Source organism: Urocampus carinirostris, chromosome 14 (genome assembly GCF_059441175.1).
Source record: "Urocampus carinirostris isolate Australia breed hairy pipefish chromosome 14, RoL_Ucar_1.0, whole genome shotgun sequence".
NCBI lineage: Eukaryota > Metazoa > Chordata > Actinopteri > Syngnathiformes > Syngnathidae > Urocampus > Urocampus carinirostris.
Window position 1 is genome coordinate 32,240,806 of NC_142362.1, and position 8,321 is coordinate 32,249,126.

The window sequence follows — 8,321 nt, forward strand, 5'->3', positions numbered from 1 at the left end:
GACTACCTGTGAAACATGGTGTATTTTTATTCAATGTCCTTCTGTCCTGGAGAGTGAAATGTCTTTCTGGAAAACTAAAAGTGCTGAGTCATCCCTAACCATAAACCCAACCCTAACCCATTTCTCACTTCTAGAGGCTGGACTAATAAATGGGTGGCATAAAAGGTGTGACTATGCTGGAGGGCTTGTGGTCTTCTCTGAGTTCCACAATTGAATTAGGATTCAGGAATGTGAGATTTCATTATGAAACCATTTTCAATTTTTTTTTCCTTAACTAAGATTTTTTATTGACGTTTTTTATATGTGTCACAGCTGTAGCTGCAGTAAATGTTTTATAACCATAAAATAGTTATTCAGGCTCAGATTGATTCAGACAGTATTACTGAAAGCCTAAGTGTGAAATGTATGGCTCGCCACTCATGGTCTGCATGTGTTTTTATTCATTCATGTGAAAAATTTGATAGATTTACAGGACTGTCCCTTTGGCTCACATTTTTTTTTTTTTACTTAATGTGGCCGTGACTCATAAAGTTTGCCAACCCCTGCTCTACAATATTAATTGCTGTCGATATCGGATGCGAAGATTACAATTTATGGTTTTGTTACTTCGCAGCTCAATTACTGTATTGTATTGCTCTCTGGTCTCCCAATGTCTAGCAGCTGGTTTAAAATGTGGCAGGAAACTTTTCACTAGGACAAGATAGTTTGATCATATTACTCAAATTTTAGGTAGCCCTGTCCATAGAAGCTTTTGTTACTAACATAAGAAGGTTTGCATGGACTTGCCCCTTATTATCTTACTGATAAGATTTCCTGCTCTGAGCCTCACCTCAAAAAATGCATTTCTACTAATGAATCCAAGAACCAAGAAGAAATCTGCAAGCTGAGATTTTTCTCCATTCAGGCCCTTGATCTGTAAAATGCTCTGCCCTCTGAGATAAGATCGTTAACCTCAGTGGTAGTTTTTAAATCTAGACTTAAGACACACTTATGATTGATGCCGACCTCATCTTTTATTTTCCGGCTGCCTGGCTGATGGTGGAGTGAGGGAGAAGGAAGAACAAGGATGAGTTAGCAGACCAGCACCCGGACCTGAAGCCTGTTATCATCTGCACTGACTCTCTTGCTGTGATGGGAAGCTGAGTCGTTGCTGTCTTGGACTTCTTGAACAATTTGTTGTTGTTGTCTATGTTTTGAGTATTGTTACCCAATGCAACATCTATTGCAGCCTGGTCATCCTGGAAGGGTGATTACCTCTTGTGTTGCCCTTTCTCAAGGTTTTTTTTTATTTTCCTCATGTCAATGATTTTGAGATCTTCCTTGCCCGCATTCCGGTTGCAGATTATAGGATGGTGTAATTGTGGCCTGTGCTGTCCTTTGAGCTATACAAATAAATGTGATTCCACTTGAGTAGTTTTTCTAGCAAAATGCTATACGAACAAAGTTTTCCCACAGAGAAGCTAAGACTACCCCCCAACCCCCCTCTTCCAAAGACTGAAGCGCTTGCCAACATATCATTTGGCAAGCATCTCTTCCATTAATTACAACAAGTCTGCAAGCATTTGACTGCACAACTGCGATATTACAATGCACACGCCGCACTCCTGTAATCCTGTTAAAAGCAAATAAATAATCTCTGTGAATGAATGTTGGCAATAGTTTGAAGAGTGCGGGAGAGGAAGCCTTCACCACCGCTGGCATGACACTGGCTCGCTTGCTCGCTCAATGATGTGTTGTCATTAAAGGTGCATTCTTGAAGCCCCCGAGATCTTTTTTACCGTAATGGGCAAAAATAATCTCCGGCTTTGATAGGCACACGTCCCAGAGAAGTATGCCAAGTGACAGGTACTTATCATTTTGCCTGTGTCCTGTGTTGAAGAAAGATATAATTCTTTGCGACTGCTCCTCGGGGCATCTGCTCTTCAACTTCATTATTTCTTCTGGTGAGATATATATATATATATATATATATATATATGTATATATATATATATATATATATATATATATATATATATATATATATATATATATATATATATATATATATATATATATATATATATGTATACATCCATTTATATCCCCCTCCTCCTCATCCTCCCTTCTTGAAAACCTATGAATTAATACCAAAAGCCAGCAATCTCTGCCTAGCGGTCATTTGGAAGTGGAACAAAAAAATGTCACATCAGTTTAGGGAACGTTTTTTTAGGGCTCCTTGCATGATATTATTGTCATTTATTGATGGAGTCATGGAATTATCCAATGATTTTCTCTCGCTCTCTCTCTTTTGGGTCATTAACTTAATGATTTGAGTGGCTATCAAGCAGCAAAACACTAGTCTTTTCATCAACTCTTGTCAAACTATTCTATTGAACATCTCACAGTATACTTTTTTCCATTGAGATTTTTGCAAATAGGACTTACTTTATTAATTAGAGCTCGGTGTCTGTTTAAAAATCATTGACGTGACTGAAACTAAAAACTTCTAAACAACTGACTCAGAATAAAAGTCAAGAGAGCCAAATCATGCAAACGCAGCAATATAAGGAAAATACTGTATGAGAATGCCAATAAGAGAACTAAAATACCTTCCATTGCACAATAATTTGAAAATAAAATCATTATGTAAAAAGTCAAGTCATGTTCATTTGTATAGCCATTAATTACAAGAAGTCTCAAAGGGCTGCACAGACCACAGACTGTTATTACACCATCACCTGATCCAAAACATAAGGGCAAGGAGAAATTCAAAACCTTAGCATGAGGAAAATGAAGAACCCTTGAGAGGTAATCCACCTTCCAGGATTATCAGGTTGTAATGGATGTTGCAATACACAGACATTGTCATCATTAAAAACATAGTGTTGTCAGAACCCGAATAGGAGGAGAACCCAGATGCGAAACGTTTTCACACAAGCTTTATTTCACGGGAACGGGGTTGTCAAGCGCCGAATCACTGGGCGGAAGAAGTGAGACGAAAGTCTGGCGTGGAAAAACAAGAAGCCAGCCCCGTCGAGATCAATACCAGATACACGGGCGGCTACCGGACAGACGGGGTTGATATCGGACAGGACGGGACAGAGGGGATTGATACCAGGTACACAAGCAGATACCGGACAGACGGGGTCGATGACGAATAGGACAGGACAGACAGGACTGATACCAGATACACAAACGGATACAGGACAGACGGGATCGATACAGGAGAGGAAGGGACAGACAGGAACGCTACCAGATACTGGAGACTGGAGTCAGATATCAGATAGGACGAGATAGACGGGAGCGATACCAGTTATGGAGATTGGAGTCAGATATCAGACAGGATGAAACAGACGGGATCGATACTGGAGACTGGCGCAAGATATCGGACAAAATGAGCCAGGCGGGATCGATACCGGAGACTGTACAAGATATTACAGGACGAGACAGATGGAATCGATAACAGACACTGGAGACTGGAGTCAGATATCAAACAGGACGAGATAGACGGGATCGAAACCGGACAGGATACACAAGCAGGATACTGGACAGAGTCAAAACACACAATTTGCGGGTGCAGAGGTGCCTTGATGGACTGACAAAGGCTGAGTGAGAGCACTGAACTTAAATAGGAGGGAAGCCAATGGGCAACCGTGACAAGTGTATTCATAAGCCATATAATATAAGTGTGTTTTAAGCCTAGATTCAAACAGCTTCGGGATACATGAACCTGGGTGGGGATTGTAAGGTGAAAGTCTCATAGGGCAGGGGTTAGAATTATATTGTATTACGTAGCTAACAGTAAAGTTTTGTTTTGCCATCTTGTTTTTTATAGTCACTGATTGGGAGCAATTTCCGTGCCTGATTTGTATTTCTTGATAATCACTTGCTTTGTTTTCATGTTTTTACTGCGAGCCTTAGGACTTATAGCGTATAAGTACAGTACAAAAATTACAGTCTGGTATCGCTGCCTCTGAAAGTCTTTAAAAAATTTGAGAATGAATGAAGAGACAGATAGGCAATGTGGGAGGTAGTTCAGACGATAACATAAAATTTAGTTTTCCCCAAAAATACATTAAGTGTGTGGGACAGCTATATCGAGACATCTACAGCAAATTCATGATTAACGGGAATTTATCGGAAGCAGTAGAGATCAACTGCGGTGTACGTCAGGGTTGCCCTTTATCTCCCCTTCTCTATGTTCTTTGCATTGAACCTTTGGCACAAATTTAAAAAAAATATAGATTTGTCTAAGGGATCAATATCCCAGGAAGTGGATGATTTTAATATTTTATGTACTGACCTCTTATCCGTTAGAAGAGCCCTTGACTTGACTGACCTGTTTGGGGGGGCGTCTGGGTCAAGGCTCAATAGAGAAAAGTCACAAGCGGAGTTTTATGGACCGTGGACAGAGACAGAAAAGGCAGGACTCCCACTGACGGTGTTAAAGACAGACCAGAAAATTCTAGGGATAAAATTCAATGCGAATGGAGGAGCCGAGACCAACTGGGACGATGTGACAAGGAAAGTTAAGCAAAGACTTGGTTTTTAGACACTAAGAAAACTGACAATAGAGGAGAAGGTCCTAATCATCAAAGCGATCATCCTCCCATTGCTTTTTTCAATTAGTATAGTTTTTATGCCCAAAAGAAATGTGCTTTTACAACTGGACCGAGCCATCTTTCATCAAAGATGGCGGCGCCCCTGTTCGGCTGCGGCTACATCGGCTCGCTACAGTTTTTTACACTTTGATCATAAAACCCAGTCTTCGACTCGGTTTTGACGGCGCACAAAGTCAACTCAAACTGCAGATTAATATACGATCGCAGTTTTTTTGCTGGATATGCAATCATCCAGAAATCAAGCGCTCGGTGCTATGACCACTCGGGAGTGTTTACTTAGCCACGGACTGCTATGTCAACAAGACCCAGCGGCCTACAAAGCAGCGAAGCAGAATGGCAAGAGAGCGGTGTGAGGAGGAAGCGAGGTTTGTCGGGCCGGGCTAACCGCCAGGCTAAAGGCTAAACCCTTCAAAACGCCTCTCCCATCCATTTTCCTCTCCAACGTTCGCTCTATGGACAATAAACTGGACCATTTACAACTGGAACTAACATCGAACCGCGAGATGACGAACTGCTGCGCTAAAATTCTGACGAAGACATGGTTAAACTTATCTATCCCGGCTGACGCTCAAGGAAACTGTGCGGGTCAGATGTATCGACATTTCGTTCTGTATACACGTGTACACGAATGACAATAAAGTATATCTGAATCTGAATCTTTCACTTTATCTGGGGCTCAAAGTGGGAAAGGATAAAAAGAGATACAATGAAAAATAAAAAGGAAAAAGGGGGAAAAGGGGTGCCTGACCTCCAGCTCTTCCTGGGGAGCATATATGTCTCCCTCCACTTCCAAAACACTATGGGCCCACCTAACAACCCGAAAAGTCAAGCGATGACCCGGTTCTGGATGGGCTTGTACTTCGGAAGCTAAATCTTGTACCAAACAATCATTTGATACCAGTGTCCTTTAATTGCTGTTAAAAGTGTCGATAAAAACTCATATTGTTCGGATATATCATTAATTGTGTGTTTAATTGCTGTTAAAAATGGCGGAAAAAAATGTTACAAAGTCATATTGTCAGATATAACGAAATTGTGAATATGCTTAATTACTGTTAAAATTGTCGAGAAAAATTGTTCAAACCTCACATTGTTTATTTGCTGTTAATAAAATTGTTCAAACAAAAAAAAAAAATACATGCATCTTCCATTTTATCTGCGAGCCAGATATAATCATAAGACAGAGCCACATAGGGCTTTTGAGCCATGTATTCCTGACCTCTGATATAGAAAGATCCAAAAAACGCTGTCTACAAACGATCACCACCAAACCTTAAGGAACTTGAGCTGTTTTGTAAGGAAGAATGGGCCATTTTTGGGGTTTCAAGATGTGCAAAACTAATGGAAAAAACTAATAGAAAAGGCTGTGATAGCAGCCAAAAGAGGTTGCACAAAGTATTAACTCAAAGAGGGCCAATGTTTTCGCAATGCCTACTTTTCACATTTTTATTTGTTAGCCCAATATAAAATGTTGAATACATGTAGTTTCTATTCCTGATTGTGTTTTACATGTTGTAGATTCTTTTTTAACGCTATGTTTGAAGCCTGAAATATGGCGATATGTCAAAAATTCCTTGGGTGGGGGAATATGTTTGCATGGCACTGTATGTACATATCAACCATTGGCACACTAGATAATGTCTCATAGCGAACTGGTTGAAAAGCACTGCTTTAGTTATTGTTGAAAAGTAAATGGTCATAAGACTGCATTTATATTAGGGTTTACCAGTCAATGATGACCTACAAACTCGTGTCAATATTCTGAATGCCAACAAATGGATAGGCCCGTCAACTTTAATATAATATATAGAACTACACAGACTAAGACAAGAAAGTTTGATCACATTACCCCGAGTTTAGCTAACATGCATTGGCTCCCTGTTAACTTAAGATGTAATTTTAAGGTTTTGTTGGTAGTATACAAAATCATGCATGGACTTGCTCCCTCATATCTTTCAGATTTAATTTTCCCCTACGTTCAGGTCCGGAGCCTTCGCTCTGAAAATGCTGGTCTACTTGTGATCCCAAGAGCCAAGAAGAGAACCGAGGGTTCATGAGCGTTGCCCATTCGGGCCCCGGTGCTGTGGAATGCTCTTCCCCCTGAAATTCGATCTGCAACCTCAGTGGAACTGTTTAAATCTCGGCTTAATACACACTTTTATTCTATGGCGAATTGTTGTGAATTAATCATCAAAAAGTACTGTTTATCAAATTGTTCAAATTAGTTATCTGACTCCATTAACCAAACACAATTTACATTCACCCAACAATTTATGCATGCTCTTTTCTTGAGGGAAAAGATGAACAGGAAGCCGATTTTTTCACACGGGGGCAGATTTAATTTCCCTAACAAAAGAACTAAGGGAACTCCATCGTAAACGACCGAATTAGTGACGTTGGAGTCTCTGGGAAGCCTTTTTCTCAAGTCTTTTAGCTTTCTCCTATTGGCCATCTTCTCCCCGCATAATGGCGTGCCGACTCCTCCCATGGACGCACCAAGGAAGCTCCCTGGGCTTCACCATCTCGTAGAAGAGCGTCCCGATGTCTGGGGTACTCAAAACAACACCGAGCATTTCTACGTCATCAGGGCCTTTCTGCGTCAACAGCGTCTGGATGTGCTGATTATCTTATCAGCCGTACGTCCCGTTCCCGCCGTTCCTGTAAACAACATTTTCCACCAGGGTGCCCTGACCTCGCACCACAGCCCAGTCAGTGAATATCTTTAACATTAAATGTAATTTGCATTTAATCATATAAAATCCTTTATAGACAAATGTATAAAATCCTTCAATATGAATAACCTATATTTTATGTTGACAATATCTGTGTATTATTTGTTCAGATTCAGATTCAGATTCAGATCTACTTTATTGTCATTCTAGTACACGTGTATACAGAACGAAATGTCGATGCATCTGACCCCCACAGTTTCCTTGAATGTACAGATATAAATAAAGTTGTATTGTAATTGGCTACGTATAGTATTTTACCATAGTGCCGATAGTGCAAGAAGAGTAGCTAACCAGATGTGCAAAATGGGCAGTCAGGTTAACAAGTCAGGTACACAGTAACATTAACACTGTAACAATAACGCTGTAATTACCATAGTGCAGAGAGCAATGTGCAATGAGTGGCAAGCTATAAAAAACTGCCAGTAGTGCAAAAAGTCAGATTAGCAGCCGTTTAGATTTAAGTTAACTATATGTTAGATTGACCATTTAACAGTCTAATGGCCAGGGGGACTACAGTACAGGCGCTGCTGTGCCCTCTTAACCAGTGATGCAGTGTTCACGGACCAGGTGAGTTTGTTTGTAATGTGCACCCCTAGGAACTTGATACTGCTGACAACCTCCACAGCCTTGTTGTTGATGCAAAGTGGGGCATGGTTGGGCTGGTTTTTCCTAAAGTCGACAATGATCTCTTTAGTTTTGTCAACATTCAGGACCAGGCTGTTGTCCCTGCACCAGCCCACCAACTGCTCCACCTCCTCTCTGTAGGCTAGGTCGTTGTCATCCCTGATGAGGCCCACCACTGTTGTGTCGTCAGCATACTTCACGATGTGGTTTGTGGCGGACCTAGGGACGCAGTCGTGTGTCATCAAGGTGAACAGCAAGGGGCTTAGGACGCAGCCTTGGGGGGAGCCCGTGCTGAGGTAGATGACATCTGAACTGTTCTGACCTATCCGCACTGATTGGGGTCTGTCACAGAGGAAGTCCA